Below are 18,276 nucleotides of genomic sequence, written 5' to 3' on the forward strand. Positions count from 1 at the left end.
GCTCAAACATAGAACAACCAGAGAGAGAGACAGAGAGATATACCTTGTTCATCTTCGTTCTTCTTCTTCTGACTCGATTTGCTTCGTCTTCTTCTTCTTCGTTTTTTGTCGATCTGGTTAAAAAAAAAAGGGGGAAAAAAATTAATTTACAGTCCGGTTGAGAGAGAGATACGAGCCAGAGATTTCGAGAGAGAGATATACCTGGTGTGGGTTTGTGTCGATCTTTTTCTTGTTCGTCGTCTGTGCGTGAATCGTTTTCTTCTTTTTCTTCTTCCTCTCCCTCTCTCTCTCTCTCTCTCTCTCTCTCTTCGTGGTCTCGCTCAAACGCAGAAAAAATGGGAGGAGCCGGGTGAGATATTGTTTTGTTATAACCCGGATCCTATAGTTTTTACCCGACCCAACCTTGTTTAGATCCGCGAGATTGGCTATTTAAAACGTGGCCGTTGGATTAAATCCAACGGCTGAGAGGGGCGGTCCGCACCAGGTCTTCCGTCCGGGATCCCTGAGGGGATCCTGAGTGTGTATATATATATATGTGTGTATATATATATATATATATATATATATATATATATATATATATATATATATATATATATATATATCGTTTATGCTAGATGTTTAGATTGAAGTTCCGTTTTTACCTGGCCAGTGGTGATACTCTTGTTCATACATACACATCCACCTATGAACACAAACTGTATGCTTACACATTAAGTTCATAAGCAGTCCTAACCGTAAACACAACCATATAAGTCAAAACATAAACAAGCTATAGATAAGTCTCATGCTTTAAAAGGGTTTCCACAAAACACATCCAGCGACACACGGCATAGCAGGAGCATCAAAACTAAGCACAAATCGAAAGGACTAAGACCATTCGTAAATCCTTTCACTGTCATTCAGTCCATTAAAGACGATTAGCCATGTTCAGTAAAATTTTGACTTTAAATTAAACTCAATTAAAACCTTTAAAAACCTTTCTCCAGTTCTACACCTAATCTCATATCAATACAAATTTCACTCTCCTTTTCTTCACTCAAATATTTCAAGGCTATTTTGGGGTTTTCAAGATTAACTACTGCGCCTGTATTGAAGCTTTTACCAAAAAGTTAAAGTTATGTTTAAATCTGGGATTTCTGATTGGACTGTGCTTTCAATCAGAAGAAGCAAAAAAAAAATTGCTTCCTATGAAATCAAGATTTTACTTCAGATGAATAGAAATTGGAGTAAATGGCTACAGATGGCCTTTTTCTTTTTGTTTTTTTTAGGACAGAGAGATGGCCTTAAAACAGCGGTTTATGTATGCTCTTAACAATTTTCAATGAGACCAAAAGCATGAAATCAACACAATTTATGTAAGCAAGCAACCTAAATTTCAATGAACAGATGCAATATCACCTTGGCTTTGGCAGCGAGACAAGCCATGAGAGCAGCAGCAGCATTTCCTGCATTGTTTTCTTTAATGAAATTAATCGTCGAGTTAATCACATGCACAGTGATTATACCCACAAAGTCTTGCCAATCAGGAGGCTTGCCCTAAACATATTAAAACATACACTCAGTACGCGATCGCAGATCATGGTTTCAGTGCATACTGTAATCCAAATTTAAATGCGAGTTCATACTTGATCGTTGGCAAGGGCAATTGCCATGATAGCAGTTGTTTCCATTACCCGTGACAGAGGGTTCCACATAATGCCTAAAAACTTCAAGAATTTACTCTCCTCAAATGCTGAGGAGATAGTAAACTTTAGTATAAAAATTACAGTCCAAAAAAGCCAACAGATTGGAAATACAAAAGAAGGGTGATAGATAAGAAACAGATACATTCTTCTCCTCGAGTTTGTTATAGCCAGAAAGCTCAAGCCTTTGCTGAGCAGACTGAATAAACGTTCTTTGCTACACCTCAAATTGTCAAAAACTTCCTCAATGGGCATGTTTTCCTGCACTCATAAACCCAATTCCATCAAACTCCAAGAATAAAAAACAAAACAAAAGCAACAAATTTGACACAACATAATTAAGGAAACGACATGTAATTATCATATATCAAATCCACAACTTCCTTCAACACAACCTGCAGAACTTCAAGTCTCTCTCTCTCTCTCTCTCTCTCTCTCTCTCTCTCTCTCTCTCTCACACACACACACACACACACCAGTTTTTTATCAGAACCCACCAAAAGAAACCTGCAAAATTAAAAGATTCAATCACAGGCTACCCACAAATGAAAACATGATTGTGAAGTTGAATTGGGCTTTGTGGAAGAGAATGCGGTCATCTAAGTTCCCAATTAAATATGTTCCGACGACCATTTGAAAATTTGAAAGAAAGTTTATCATTAAATATGTTCCGACGACCATTTGAAAATTTGAAAGAAAGTTTATCTTATCCACAAACACAAGCAGACTTTCGCACCCCATTCACCATTTCCTCACTCTGTGTGTAACTTTTAGTCGTATATATAGTATATACAATTAACAAGTAAAGAAGCAAAGGATTTTACTTTTACCTACTGGTATAAGCAATGCCCAAAACGCAGCAAATTGATGAGAACCACCAATATAGAGATGCCGGTCACGTAGATTGGCAAGCTCTGCCCAACGTTGTCATTTCTTGATACCCAGTCGGCCAACCATTCTTTCTCGGTTTTGCTCCTTTGTAACCTAGCTTTCAATTGTTCCCAAGATACTCGGTCAGAAAGAGAAAGTAAAAAAAGCCTGTCTATACATTCTGCAAATAAGTGTAAAGGAAGATAGAGATGTATACATAGATATAGTCATGTGTGTGTATATTGTATAGATATAGTCACTTTGATTTCTTTGCCTGGTGATGGAAGCTCTTACAAATACGGCATACGATAGGGCGAGTTCACGCTATTGTCTGAATAGTAGTTTCAGTATTTTTACCTAAAAATCCCACTATTCAAGACAATTTTGTGGTCTGAATGATATTTTTGGTATTTTTAGCAGAAAAATACATTATTTTGGTGTCTACTCGAACCAAAAAATATATCATAAACTCACCCAAATGACGATGGATGAGGGGGAAAAAAACAAAAAGAAGAGGATAAACACATACCTCATGCTGTTGATACATGAGGTAATGAGGAAACCCAAAGCACACTACCCAACAAAAAGTTGAATGATCAAAGATAAGAGCCTTAAAATCTGAGTACATGACAACTGTAACCAAAAAAACAATGCATCAGGCATATCCTCCTCTGCTGCTATGTTGTTTTGTTGTCCTCCCTTTGAGTCTATGCTATTTTAGCCTAAAATTCTCACGTCTCGATGTAGGCGGTTCTAGTTTTTTCACTATTGTTGCAATGAAATCTATTTGTGAGCTAGGGTAGTTTGGAGTCGTGAATTTTTTTATTTTTTTTATTTTTCATAAAAGAAAACAGATCCCTTCCCATTATGCAATATTTTTCTATATTGCTATCATTTTCATGCATAAGTCAATGTAAAAAAGAGGATATGCCCTTCCTACTATGCAAGAATATGACATAATGGACAATCACCACCCATAATGCAATTCGGAAAAGTTGAAGCATGGAAATAATTGAATGTAAATATGAGCGATAGAATTTCAAATCAAAACCCAAAAAATTCAAAAGACGTAATCACCATCAACAGTCAAATTCACAAAAATCGAAGCTGAAAACCGTACCATCGGACAAAAACAATAGAATTTTGAGCATAAAAATTAGAATGTCTATGGCCATAAACATAAGCAAAATTTGTCAATGTAACTTTTGGTTATGGTGGTTCAGCTAGATGGAAACAACTCCATTTGTGCTCATTTGGGTGCTGCAAGATGATGAGGTTTCCACTAATGTTTTTGTCGTAGGCAATGTCAAGTTTGTCACCAATTTATGATGACTACACAACACAGATTTTTTCTAGTAATATTGAGTGCCATTCAAACAGAACAACCTTATATGAATAGATCTTCGGAAAAAATTGCATACCCGACTCAAAAATTCCTACCAGCATGACATAAGATTCAATCACAAGTACACAACACATAAATAGATAACACAAATGATTATAGCATAAGAAGCCATGCTTGTGCTGCGTTAAATGAATACTCATTTGAAGAAGCTGCACACCCATAGTGAAGAACAAAACAGGCAATCCATGAAGAGTAGAACATCGGGGAGCCAAGTTTGGTTGAATCAAATCAACAATCAATATTCCTGAAAAATACTTTAATAGTTCAATAATCAGAAACCTTAAGTGTACAAATCAAATACCACATGCAAATATCAAGAATACAAAAATAATTAGAAGCCCTAAATACATATATTCCCTGAAACCCTAACTCGACAACACAAATCTTCCAAAACTCCACCAACGAACCCATCGCACTACATCCCCGCCACTCGTTGATCACCGATGCAGTGAAATACATCAGCGCCGACCCAGACCCAAATCCGTTGGCAGCCACCTCAGTTCCTCCCGTCGCTTCACGATCTCAACCTGTCCCATGACGGTGGAATGCAAAGCGGAGAAACCCTAAACGAGAGCCTAACAGTTACCAAAACAAGTTGACACTATCTAAATCCAATAGCTAACAGTAGAGCACAGAATCAAGCCACACACACACACACCGAAACACAGTTAAAGCTGAAATTGGCATTTACTCAATTCAAAAATAATACAAGTGCAAACATAAAAAATACGTAGGGGACTGAGCCCCAGGCCACGGCGCCGTTGCCATGTTCCTCGGCGAAGTTGTCTTCTTCTTCCAGTTCGCCGCAGCGGCGGGAGCGGGCGCTGTTGTTGGCGGCGGCGTGTAAGGAAGTGGCTTCGGCTGGGGTTTGGCGATGGTTGTGGGAGTCGGATCTGGCGTCATCGTCCATGCTCAATTTGGCAGTTGAAGACGCTTCGAGCGGAGAGAAGAAGATGCAACCAGCACTCTGTAGAATCCAAGAAAGAGAAGACAGCAATGGAAGGTACGAGTACCCGTTGGCGTAGCAAAGGAGCGAATGAAGATCAATGGCTGAAGAGAACAAAGGGGAGAGGGGGAGACGTGGCGTGATGTAGGTCACGTTTTCCACATGGGCCGAAAAGACCGAATACCCAGTTGGCTAAGTACGCACTGTTTGCAATTGAGGGGTAAAATTGTCCCAAATTGGAAAAGTGGCATCCGAAAAAACTGGCTCTTATTGTATACTAGGTGCATGGTGACGTGCCTTGCACGTCTATCATGCCCGTTGAGTTGTCCGTTAATTGACATCGTTAAAGGCTACAATTCCAATTCTTTTTTCATTGCGATAGCTTAATTCATTGAATGAAAAACTGATACAGGGTGTAAAAGACAAATAATTTGGATAGAAAGGAAGAACTAATATATTTGGACCTAAGTACAAGTAGATCACTCCGAGATGAGATGAAGCATAAATATCTTTATGATTTTTGACCTGTTATTTGGATTTTGTTGGACACCTTAATCCTGACTTGCTGCTTTGTGCTTTCCAAACTCGGGAAGACCATCTTGCTGTTGAATTCGTGCCTCATGACAATCACTAAACTTTGTTGAGGTAGCTGCTCAGACTAAGCCATAAGAGTGCTGCCAGTAATTGACTCATTGAAAATAAGAAGCTTCAACTTAGTGTTGAATCAATGAGCAAACATCAAGTTAGTGTTTAATCAATGAGCGAACGTCAACAGAAGAAGTTACATGACACTATGTTTTGAGGTTTGTACAATAGAAGCAATAGAACCCGATGATACATTGACCCATCTAAGGAGTAGGACATTGAGCATGAGGACCAAGTTTTGTCATTTTATAGGAAGAGGGGATCATTCGATAAGTGACAATGCTTTGCTTTGCACTCAAGTTCAATCAAGGATCAAATGCCTAAATATTCAATAAACAATGTGTCCAAAAGAGTACAATGGAAGGCATCTATTAGAATATTTACAGTATGCACTTATACTGCCATTCAATCGGCAATCTGACAAAAAAAGGTCAAACAGACAGCGCAGTTCATAAATCAATGAAGGGCAGCAGGAAGTAGGAAACATCACTCAAAGGAAAAACAATTCTCAATATATGTGATGTCTTTGTTATAATAACAGTGAGAAACCCTAAGCTAATCCAAGCTCTAAGTACCAGAAGATGGTAAGAAGCACAGAATCACAAGAGGTCCCACCTTAAGGTCGTTCTACTAATTATCATTTTTTTTTTTTGCAGACAAAATAATAACATAAACAGGTTACAGAACCGAGGGGGTTAAAAATAGTATAGCAAGCCACACATATGGAATGAACACAAGTAACTAATGGCTAGTACCCTTTCATAAGCCTTGCACCGTCAATACCTCTCTCTCTCACACAGATACAAATACACTCACACACTTGAAAAGAAAATATAAATATGAGAATAAAGGTGGTGTTCCAAGGTTTTTGATAATGGCAGAAGAAATAAATTATGAGTTCCATATTATTCCAGTAGTTAGGGGCACTGGTAATAATCAGCATATGAACATTTGCTCTGATATTGGCCAGAGACTATAACACAGTGACTTCAAGACCTTGATACATTCCTTGCTCAAATAATGTGGCAAGCATATTGAGGTAACAACATTCAATGCTCTGGTAAGAAGTTAAATCTCATTTGGAGAGAATAATTTAGTTCACAAGATGAAGCATACATGATGTGTGTTTAGATAATTTCATTCAACGTGAATTTACATGGCGTGATCAAAAGTAATGAACTAAATAAAGTTTGTCTTCCAAATCTGATAACTCCAAAGAGTGACAGAAGCAACTTTTTGGTAGCTCACAGGTTCTTAAATATTAACGAAGTGCAGGTATAAACTCTATCCATGGAAAGCAAATGAAGGCAGTTTCTTATGAATGTTTTGCCCTTGCTAAGAATCCTAAGATGGTGAACGAAAGGTATACCGGAAAAATCCCCTCCATTTCCGAATTCCATGACAAAGAACACATCAAAATAAATCACATTCCTAAGATTAGTTATTGCAAGATTTAACACACTTAATCACTCAACTAAATAAGCATTTGACATAAGTAATTGGAATGGCTATATGGACTTGTTTACTCGAAATAAATCAAAGTCATAAACCATACTTAAGTTTAAGGTAATTATGTCCTTAAATGCTACATAACCTGCCCGAGTGGCAAGTAGTGAAAGTCAACAGCACATGACAGAGGCTAACCTTGTTAGCAAATCCATAACCACTTCCTTTTCCAGAGCTGGGAGACGATTGTGCACTACAAGCAGAATAGGATACGAAATGCATTAGACCTCACTAATAGTTGCTTGAGCTGCTACTTAGATAACATGAACCACAAATTAGTGAGAGAAAAGATGAACCACAAATTGGATAACATTCTTCGTAACATGAACCACAAACCTCACTAATGTTAGGTTTAAGGGTAATGCCATTCTTCATTAGATAACATGAACCACAAATTAGTGAGAGAAAAGATGGAGTGGATAGCCAAAAAGTAATCAAGGCTCAGTTAGATTGTAGAAGAAACATAGATTCTAAAACCATAGGAAAAAAATACCTATTTTCCCTAGTTCTTAGTTTATGAATTTCCAAACAAACCATTACTTAAAATTGGACAAAAAAGTAGGCCCAGTCTGGCTGATGTTTACAAAATCGAAATGGCGTATCACTTACCAAAAGTGCTTTTTTTTTAAACCAATCAATGAATTCATAAGTCTTCCCATTTTTTAATTTTATCGGAAAAAAAGATTCCGAGTATAGGACAAACATCGCTGTCAAACAAGTTTTGAGATAAATGTTTTGCTAAACTGACTCTTGAAACAACAACCAAACAAGGACTATTCAGCTTAGGACAAAGAGGATTGAAGATTTCACTTTCTTTTCCTTGTATAGGTTTTTCACCAACCAATCAGAGTATAAGACTGTTGTAGTGAATAGCCAAAGAAAACTTAGCAAAAAGAACAAGAACAAACGTCTCTAATGGTAAGCCATATCTCAAGCCAAAGCCATCATTTGACATGAGGTCCCCATAAATGATCTCCAATGGTAGGCCATTTCTCAAGCCAGATATGGCACAAAAAATGGCAAAACCACTTATTAGAGCAAGTCCACCCTTGTGCCAAATCCCATGCCGAAGCCAAAATTTAAGAATGCAAAAACCATCTCCACTCTCGTCCCAAACTTGCACATCATCCAAGCCCTTCAATTGCATCAAAGAATGGAATGAGTTTCATTCAATGGTGTGCATTTGAAATTGTGGTGCAACAACCTCGCTTTTTTTTGGCTATTCGACATTCTAGCAAGCCAAAAAGTGACTTTGGCAATGCCATTTTAACACCAACCGATGGACTTGCTCTTAGTGTTGTATCAGCATTGGTGTCGCAACCTTTTTGGCTCAAATCCCTATGAAAGTGATTCAAGCAATCCAACGTCCGTCGTGAATTAAGGGCTAAAAAATGACTCCGAGACCACCGGAGCAACTTTGCCAAATTTTGACAAAACACCACTACAAGTAGTAAAAAAATAAGAAAGGGAATGAACTGTAGCTGATGTTCTAAACCAAATCGTACAACCGAAGTCATGTTAAAAAACTAACCAAAAATGTAGACCGAAAAGTGTAGATCTGGAACGGAATCAGCTCTGTGATAAACTCTGCAAAAGATAAACTCTGCAAAAGTTACGAAGAGAGAGATAGAGGAAATGAAATGATTTGAGATCAGTGAGAGACATGCAGAACCTGTGCAACTGATATAGTGCGAGTGACTCACCGACATGCAGAACCTGTACTTTTTTTAAGTTCTCGATTCGTGGACGGGACAATATTTTAAAGATGGGAGTATATACTATCATCTTTTTCTTTTTAATCATCCTGTATATCATCTCATTAACTTAACAGTGAATTTTTTTGGGAGATAAGATTTGTACATGCATAGTGGAAATATATGTTTCATCTAGATTATTATGCCTCGATCAGAAATTCAGAATATCATCAAATTCTCATTAAGAATACTAAATTTTCATCCCAATCAATACAGACCTAAAAAAGCTTAAACATGATGTTCGAAGAGAGAGAAAATGAACAAGGGATAGAGAGACCTACCGCACCAGAAGAGTTGTTTGATTTTTTAATTTTTTTTCAGACCGAGTAGAAGAACTGTGCTGCTTATTCGCAGAGAGAGAGAGAGAGAGAGAGAGAGAGAGAGATTAGGGTTTGTCATGGTGAGGAAGGGAGAGAAAGCACGACGAAGGGAGAGCTGTGAAGATGAGCACTGGCGAACTCAATGTCCCTGATCTTCTCCGATTCAAAGAGCACTGGCGTTGGAGATTTCGTTCCTAAGAGAGAGAGAGAGAGAGAGAGAGAGAGAGAAGCAGCAGCAATGGCGTGTAATTTGGGGGGATAGAGAGGGAGAAGGGGAAAGTAAAGTGGAAGAGAATTTCTCTCTCACTCCTCCCAGTTCTGGTAATCCCACCTCAGAGACCCACACCACAATAAGCCACGTACACGACAACGATGCCACGTACTCCAAACTTTGGAAATGTGGAATGACAAAAACACCCAATTTATTAACATTGCAAGCCTTTCAATCAAGGGCTAAAATTGTCCAAATCGGACAAAAATGCCTAGCGAAAAATTGGCAAAACTGGCTCTTCTTTAAGAGAGGTAGGATATTAACGGTTGGAAATATAAGAATCATGTAGATGGGCTTTGCAAAATGGTTCTACAAACCAGGCTTTCTATCATTTACAACTCTAATGCCACTTCACTATGTACAATTACTTTTGCAATATCACACAATACCAACATACATAAAAACGTGGAAGCCAATATTACAAGTGAAAAAGTTTCTAACTAACTTAAAATACCTTTGGAGGTTGCCTCGATATGAGAAAGAAGAAAAGAAACAGAAGTACTGGTCCAATGTTATTGTGGTGCCTCGTTATGGCGCAGCTCATTGGAAGAATGTGGGTTTACGAATTTGGCAAGCTTTTGCTTCATTGATTTTGATCCAAAGCATCATAGCACTGCGACCTGACATGGAAAACTTAGTGACCAGTGAAATATATTTTAGAACGCACATTTTGAAATATAACACACATTCGGAGGCGCTAAATTTGTTAATCCTTCAAACTTTTACAGGAGAAAAAATAAGAATCTATCCAACAAAAAAGAGATGTCAATTACCTAGCTACAATAACTCCATTAAGGAATAATCAAAATCAAGCTGGGAACAACAAAAAAAACCACTGACTTTCTCATAGTAGATTCAAAACAAGTTAGTTTGAACTCTAATTGTTCCATCAAATTCATTCCCTTATGGATTAAGCTAAATATCAGTATGGTTTTGATTGGTTTCTAATTCATGTCATCCACTGTTCCAGAAGGAAATGAAACAACACATTGTATCTATGTGCTTATGCAAAGGTGTACATATTTACATAAACTATATATAACCATCTCAAATTGCATATGTTGAGACAATAATCTCGAATCTTTTCTCCGTGCCCATCATCATGATCTCAATAGACTATGGAAAAATGACCATGAACAAGAAAGGATCTCTTGGAAAGGGCAATTGTTCACACTTTCATTTCTATCACAGATCACTAACCCAATGTTTCTCTCTTCCATCGGTTGCCCCTATAAGAGCGAATTGGTAAGTTGAATTTATGTTCTTTGAAAGTGATTATAGGATTCAAAGTGACAACCGGAGCCAAGCAATTATTTGTTATGGATTTTCACCTGATCGCATACAAACAACCGCTGTTAACCAATAAATTTGGTCAAGAAACCCCATAAATGGAGAGGTGACAGATAGGTGTCAAATTTTATTATAAGAACTTTTGTACTAAATTTAAAAAAAGAAAAAGAAAAGACAGAGACAGTAAAAGCTGGTAGGCATACCATAACTATTTCACCCAATTTTCAATTAGCTAAAATTTTATATACTCCAAACACAAACTACAAAAAGAGATATGAAGGAATCCTTAGCATAGGTGGCTTTTCCTTTTCCCTTACCCGTAGAGCTTGACACTTTTCAGATGCTATGGACAAGGAGATGTATAATACCATCACCGCTAAACAATTGCATAAAGTTGTACCTATTTTTAACCAACAAAGACAATAGATGAAACTGATGGATAAAATCAGCCATCAAAATTTTTTACCTATTCGGCTATTTGAAAATTGGTCACAAATCCTCATCAGTGTCTTCGCTGGAGATTGAATGAACTTTGAATCTGCACTGGCAGATTCTTGCATAGGTTTTGCACATGTAGGCCTTAATTGTCACGTGGCACTTTTTGAATTCAGCTAACTTGTGGAGCAATGGGAGTAGAAGTTGTTTCTGGCTTCCTGCACTAAGAAGATAGCAATTAGTTTTGTTCTTTGTTTTTCTCATTACTTGAGTATGTACATAACCTAAAGGTCCTAAACTTTTGGGGCAAAGCAGAGCACTGAGAATTAAAAAACGGAAGCAAAAGAAACCTTTGGCCTTTGGTACCAATTTGCATACTACTCTCATTCCTTATTTTCATCTCTTGCCTACTAAATCCTTATTTTTTAATTCTTAGTCTCTAAAATGACCAGGCAGGAAGTTTTCTTAGAGAAGATAGTTAGTCATTTGTTTTAAACAAATACATTATGGTATTTGCAGAGGTCCTATGGTAGTAGTTGATAGAAGCAGTCTACAACTTATTGCATGAGGAAAAAATTGAAGTTGATTAGTAAAATTGAAGACATCAGCTTTAGTTTTTTGTCTTAATTCCCCTTACAAAGGGAAGCAAATAGTAGATTGATGTAGGTGAATTTCATGATATTGAAATAAATCATTTTCTTTTTCTTGAAACCACCATGCGAAAACTGAAAAAAAACATCAGTGCAATATATATGTAAATGGAATGGTTAGGTATTGATGGCAAAAAAATGTGCTTACACCAGCTGCATTCGGTGCTATTTGGGATGAGTAATTGCATAGAATTGTCCTGTAACCTCAGGAAACACTGTTGCTTCAGACGATCCAATTGGATCTGTGATTTGAACATTGAATTTGACCCTGCAACATGGTGATATTTGTTAAGCTATATATGATATATCTTTTATGTTAGATGTTCAGATTAAAGTTAGGCTTTTTACGTGGCTAGTCGTAGCACTCTTGTGCATACATACACAGCCACCTGTCAACACAAATTGCATGTTTACACATTAAGTTCATGAGCAGTCCTAACGATAAGCACAACCATATAAGTCATAATATAAACAAGCTATAAATAAGTCTTACGCTTTAAAAGGTTTTCCTCAAAACACATCCAGCAACACACGGCATAGCAGGAGCAACAAAACCAAGCACAGATCGATAGGACTAAGACCAATCATAAATCTATTCACTGTCATCATGTCCATGAAAGACGATCACGTGTGTTCACTAAAATTTTGACTCTAAATAAAATTTAATTGAATCGTTTTAAAAACCTTACACCTTTCTCAAGTTCTTCACTTAAACTGTTATGAAAACAAATTTTACTCTTCTTTTCTTCACTCAAATTTTGCAAGGCTATTTTGGGGATTAACTACTGTGCCAGTATTAAAGCTTATACCAACGTGAGTGTGCTCTCTCTCAAAAGAAGCAAAAGAAATTGGAGTGCTTCACAGATTTTACTTCAGTTGAGTAGAAATTTGAGCAAATGGTTAGAGATGGTTTTTTTTTTTTCCAAGGACAGAGAGATGGCCCTACAACATCAGTTTATGCATGCTCTCAACAATTTTCAATGAGACCAAAAGTATCAAGTCAACTCAATTTATGTACGCAAGCAAACCTAAGTTTCAATGACCAGATGTAACATCACCTTGCCTTTGGGAGCGTGACGAGCCATGAGAGCGGCAGCAGCATTTCCTGCATTGTTTTATTCAATGAAACTAATCGTCAAGTTTATCACAATAAGAGTGATTATACCCACAAAGTGTTGCCAATCAGGAGGCTTGCCTAAACGTCTTAAAATATACACTTGGCACCCGACCGTAGATCATGGTTTCAGTGAATACTCTAATCCTAATTTAACTGTGAGTTCTTACTCCATCGTTGGCAAGGGTAATCGCCACGATATGGTCCACGTTTTTCACATAGGCCAAAAAAATGGAATTACCCTCCTCAAAACCAGTGGCTGTCGTCACTTTGAATTTTACAGAATCAGACCTTTGTATCAAAGCTAAAAACTGCACCGTTAGTCACTTCGAATTTTGGAGAGGCAGAGCGTTGTATTAGAGCTAAACACCAGATTAAGTATAGACCAGATGCTACCTATACGAGAATCAGATCGGACAATTGCCATAAAGTACTCAAAACTCAAAAGAAAAGGGTTGTCATATAATCATTGTCAACAGAGTTGGTCTCCCTGACCATCAGTTGTGGAGCATGGTGTCTGGTTACAAACCTCATGTGCATCATCGGTTTAGTGAGAGTGCAACCTGTTAGATTTCTTGGAGGGTTCCGACCTAAAACCAATTGGTAATAGGTGGAGTAGCCTCTAGAATTCATTAACCAAGCTTGGTTGGCTTAGATGAGCAATGTGAGATAAGTCTAACTGTGTGTATGTAAGCTCTTTCAACACCCTCCACATGCAAAGCGAGTTTGAAAGGTGAGTCCAACCCGAAGTTTTTGATCATTTGTATCTGCTACTAAAATTTGGCGATATACCGTAGTTCTAGGAGTAATGCATACCATTTTGACAAAGAACACCAAACTTATAGTGCATTCCAAGCAAGAAGCAGCTCAACCATTAGGCCTAATTAACCTAGACCTAGAACCTCTTTATGAAAATTCTTTATCATCGGTGACCCAAGCTGTCCATAGACTCAATAACATGGACCTCATTTTCATTGTTCGACCTGAAGCCTAGATTTTTATCCCTCTGTGAGCTCATAGAAAATGGAACGACATAAAAGCAAAATTCCGGGGGTGTACAGTAGACTTAGTTACCAGTCAGTAAGTTTCACAAGAGCAAAGAGAGAAACCAGAGAGAAAAGAATCTGATATGCCACCAAATTTTGCATTTTCGAGTTGGAATTATTCTCGATTGCCCAAATCGAAGCATACCTCTCCAAATAAAAAAAAAATCTAAATCAGCACAATATAATAAGTTTACCAGACTGAATTTTGTACACTGAACATTATACACTTATAAACCATATAATACTGAACAAATATACGTACAGAGGACAACCCAGACCAAAGAGAGGTCTGCCAGTAAAATACAATAATGCATCAGAGTGGAGCGAGTGAAAGCCAAACAAAAGGGGTAACATTGGAGTGCTAACATTTGGGTATAATGCATAACCCTAATGCTTCATTCCATAAGGGGTAACATTTTGGATCTGAAACTAAAATTATGTTTTTGGAAAAGACAAACAAAAGAATGACAATGGGGGGACAACAAACCGCTACCATCAGAAAGAGTACAAACATTATTACAAGCCACAAACACTCTCCAATCTCTAAAAGTCAAACATAAAGGTATTCAACTACTAAAAGAAAGGGGCAATCATACTAAATGCGAAAACGAATGAAGAACAGAAATAGAAATACAGCAAATTGGTCTAAAGTCCAAAAGAAGAGGTCCCAAACTAGATTTAGTCCAGCTTAAGTTTCAGTGATGTGTAAAGTCCATTAATGAAAATATTTAGAGTTTAAAGTCCGTGAAAAGACCAAATTGCCTTTAATGAGACAAGGGCCTTGTTTGGCTAACACAAAAAATGTCTTTTTTAATTTAAATGATCTTAAATGAGACAAGGGCCTTGTTTGGCTAACACAAAAAATGTCTTTTTTAATTTAAATGATCTTAAATGAGACAAGGGCCTTGTTTGGCTAACACAAAATATGTCTTTTTTCGTGTTTTTCGATCTTGTTGCACTTTCATAGGGTACCCTAGGATTTTAGGCACTTTCATAGGGTACCCTAAGGTTTTAGGCACTTTTATAGGGTTTTAGGGTTCATTTTCCTATTATAGGGTTTTAGCGGTTTAGGCACTTTTATAGGATACCCTAGGGTTTTAGGCACTTTCATATATAGGGTATCCTAAAATTTTAGGCACTTTCATATGGTACCCTAGGGTTTTAGGCACTTTTATAGGGTTTTAGGGTTCATTTTCCTATTATAGGATTTTAGCGGTTTAGGCACTTTCATAGGGTACCTTATGGTTTTAGGCACTTTCATATATAGGGTACCCTAAGATTTTAGGCACTTTCATAGGGTACCCTAGGGTTTTAGGCACTTTCAACGCCGGTTAACGCCAGTCAATGTCAGTCAACGCAGGTCAATGCCAATCAACGCCGGTCAACCTTGGTCAACGCCGGTCAACTTTGGAAGGAGTTATTTGTAAATCTTGGACAGAATGTCCTTTAAACTTTAGAGGAAAATATTTATATCCTTATCATGGCAAAAACCCTTATAGTATGTCCTCCTACTCAATTTACCCATAGAAATATTACCCCCGCTAAAAAGAGTTGTGAAAATGCTTTCGGTTGCAACGGCCGTGAAAGCAGCATATTTAGCTCCTGCAGCCTCCATATAGTCAGTTGGTTTCAGATGACATGAAATTTTTTCAGGAAGATGAAGTTGCTGACAGTCATATGCTTCTTCAGGTGATAGGAATGGGCTTTGTTTTGCTTATGATTGATCACTTGTTCCTCCTCACTCTCATTGTCTTCCATATCTAATTCAATTGATTCAGCATTTTGTTTGACCCAACCTTTATTTGCCTTCTCCTAGAACATAAAAATAATGATCATAATCATTTATTGAAATCGTGAATAGCAATAAACCGCCTGTAGCTAAGAAGTATCATTACAGACACAAGACACAGGTATAATACTACGACAGAGACAAGCAAGGTAATTTTCATTAAATAAGCATACAACCAAACAATGACTACCATGCCTCAAAACTTTAGCCTAATTAGAAACCCCCTAAAATTGGTCGATTAAACCCATAAAAATTACTCATAAGCACATAGTAATTTCTTACCCCAACGGAAAGCCACCATCTGTAGAGAAGCATCTGCAGAGAAGTAGGTCCCATACTCACCTATATTTACCCAGATATGCATGAACTTAAATCTACCTAGAAATGGAAGAACTCGTACAAACATTTGTATATTCATCAGAGCAGATCTACTTTAAAGCATAATTACATGAAATCAATTTCACATCGGTAAATCCCCAATTTCGCATCAACATGAGACCCTAATTTCTCGTGGTTCGATCAATATGTAGTGTGGAAAAACTGAAGTTGGGGAGGAGCGCACACACACACACACACAGAGAAAGAAAGAGAAACCTTGGCAGTAGGTGAGTTTGGCACCGGTGATTGCGAAGGGTTGCGACTGGGGGGAGGCGATTTTTTCGAAGGGGTGCACCGGTGGTCGTCGGAGGTGGTGGCGGGCGCAACTGGTAGTGGTGGCGGTCGTCACTGCCGGTGTGTGGGTCGGCGGTGGTCGGCGATCGTTTCTCCTCCTCCGCTCACTCTCCCCCTCTCTCTCTCTTCGCCGTATGTACACTAGAGAATAGGGAGACGTCGCCCTTTCAAGGGCTACGTGGCTGCGTTTGTTCCACTCATGGGGCAAGGAGGCGAAATTACCACCGCAGACATCCAACAACAAGAAGGCCCCAGAATGAAAGGGGCATAATTGGAAAAATGGGGAAAATTTGGCATCCGAATGGCCTGGGCAATTCGCAAAATGGCCGAAATCAAAGGGCAAATTCGTCCCAAATTGGGGCAATTCGCAAAATGGCCGAAATCAAAGGGCAAATTCGTCCCAAATTGAAAATTTGCCATCCGAAAATCTGGCTCTTTTTATATAACGGTTGGATACAAAATATGATCAAATAAGTCTTTGCTAATGTCCGATCAATCTGCTTCGCGGTTCTGGGAACAACTAATTAGACACCTCAAAAAACACCTCTTAGTTTCTGATCAAATTTTAATGGTCCGAGCCGCTCAATGTGATCAGAACGTGATTTTAAGTGTACCTGTGAGAAATCAGCAAAAAGAAAGATTGAGAAAGGCTTCATATAAGCAGTTTTTAGCTTAGATTTGATGAACGGTTCAATTAAATCTGCTCAAAATAAGCACTTTCCAGTTATATTTTTTGCTAATTTCTCGTGGGCACCCTTAAAATCACAATCTGCACACATTGAACGGTTCGGATCATAAAAATTTGATCAGGAACTATGAGATTGAGATTTGGGGTGTTTAATTGGTTGTCCGCAGAATCGCCCCTCTGCTTCTTTCTTGAATAACTTTAATTTCGCGCGAGGTCTACATATGAACAACTCATGAAATAAATAAAACCATAGCGGGTCTCCTTTTGGGTCTCCTCGCAAGAGAATCTTAATCCATGTTCATGCATCTCATGAAAGGGGACAAATCAATTTTGTCGGTAGGACTGTCAATGAACAGGATTCGATCCGAATCCGATAAGACTCGGATCCGATAGTGATAATCCGAATCCGAAAAAAATCTGATCCAATCCGATTTGATTTTTTTTTTTTTAAATTCCAAAATTTTTTTAAGAAGGGGTTTTTCTCCAAAAAAAAAAGGGAGGAGAGAGGGGGAAGTTAAGAAGCCTGGAGCTAATTAAGATTCCAGGTTCTAACTAAAAGCCTATTAGTAGCATTAGGCTTCAAATTCCACCACGATCAGAGGCATGCTCTGACCTCTTCAATGATCACAACTCCCAGAGCAGAGGCACCCAAAATGATCGTTCTTCAGTTTCTCTCGATTAGGGTTAGGCTTTGAAAAGGTAATGACGCAGCGAAATTGACGAAAGACCAGTTAGCGTACTAATCCAAACGAGATAAACAACTCGTCGCAACGAGCAAATCTTGCGCACAAGAAACAAAGAGAGAATCTCTGCAATATTATTAATTAAAAATTGCATAAACTCTAGGTTACAAACCATTATAAAAGCCGAAACCCTAGAAACCCTAAAAAATAAACTTGAAAAATAAAAAGGCTCAGAATTTGTGACTTTTCCTAAAACTGAAAACGAGAAAGAAAAACAAGACTTTCCAAAAAGAATCAACTTAAAAGAAATTACGATCTAAGAGTTATTAACGAAACAAATCTTTCCTAAAACGACAAAATAACGCAATAGAAAGCCTAACTGAATGAATTAGGCTAAAAAACAACATTCATAGGTTGATGAGTATGGACTGAAGCACGAAAATAAGTCAGCCCACAAAGTTTGGGCCTATTCCGAGCTCGTCCGAATTTAGCCAATTTGGGTAATCT

At 37.9% G+C, this 18,276-nt stretch overlaps 2 long non-coding RNA genes across 7 annotated transcripts; both read right to left on the reverse strand.

Annotated features, from left to right (window-relative positions):
* Positions 1-582: 582 nt before the first annotated feature.
* Positions 583-9,434, reverse strand: LOC131315666 (uncharacterized). 4 transcript variants are annotated; one of them, XR_009196844.1, is made up of 6 exons: positions 9,093-9,434; positions 8,589-8,644; positions 4,331-7,250; positions 1,831-4,204; positions 1,629-1,727; positions 583-1,539 (listed from the first exon to the last, which is right to left on the reverse strand). It is a non-coding gene; the product is annotated as an uncharacterized LOC131315666 (long non-coding RNA). The 4 variants fall into 4 exon arrangements; XR_009196843.1 differs by lacking the exons at positions 8,589-8,644; positions 9,093-9,434 and having other exon boundaries at positions 1,831-2,192; positions 2,516-4,204; positions 4,331-6,190; XR_009196846.1 differs by lacking the exons at positions 8,589-8,644; positions 9,093-9,434 and having other exon boundaries at positions 1,831-1,902; positions 2,516-4,204; positions 4,331-6,189.
* Positions 9,435-9,820: 386 nt separating this feature from the next.
* LOC131315667 (uncharacterized) lies at positions 9,821-14,204 on the reverse strand. Of its 3 annotated transcripts, none has more exons than XR_009196848.1 (6): positions 13,966-14,204; positions 12,836-13,881; positions 12,126-12,166; positions 11,926-12,045; positions 11,159-11,345; positions 9,821-10,022 (listed from the first exon to the last, which is right to left on the reverse strand). It is a non-coding gene; the product is annotated as an uncharacterized LOC131315667 (long non-coding RNA). The 3 variants fall into 3 exon arrangements; XR_009196849.1 differs by having other exon boundaries at positions 12,836-12,882; positions 13,966-14,179; XR_009196847.1 differs by having other exon boundaries at positions 12,836-14,173.
* Positions 14,205-18,276: the final 4,072 nt, after the last annotated feature.

The sequence above is a fragment of the Rhododendron vialii genome, chromosome 2a, assembly GCF_030253575.1.
Source record: "Rhododendron vialii isolate Sample 1 chromosome 2a, ASM3025357v1".
Taxonomy (NCBI): domain Eukaryota; kingdom Viridiplantae; phylum Streptophyta; class Magnoliopsida; order Ericales; family Ericaceae; genus Rhododendron; species Rhododendron vialii.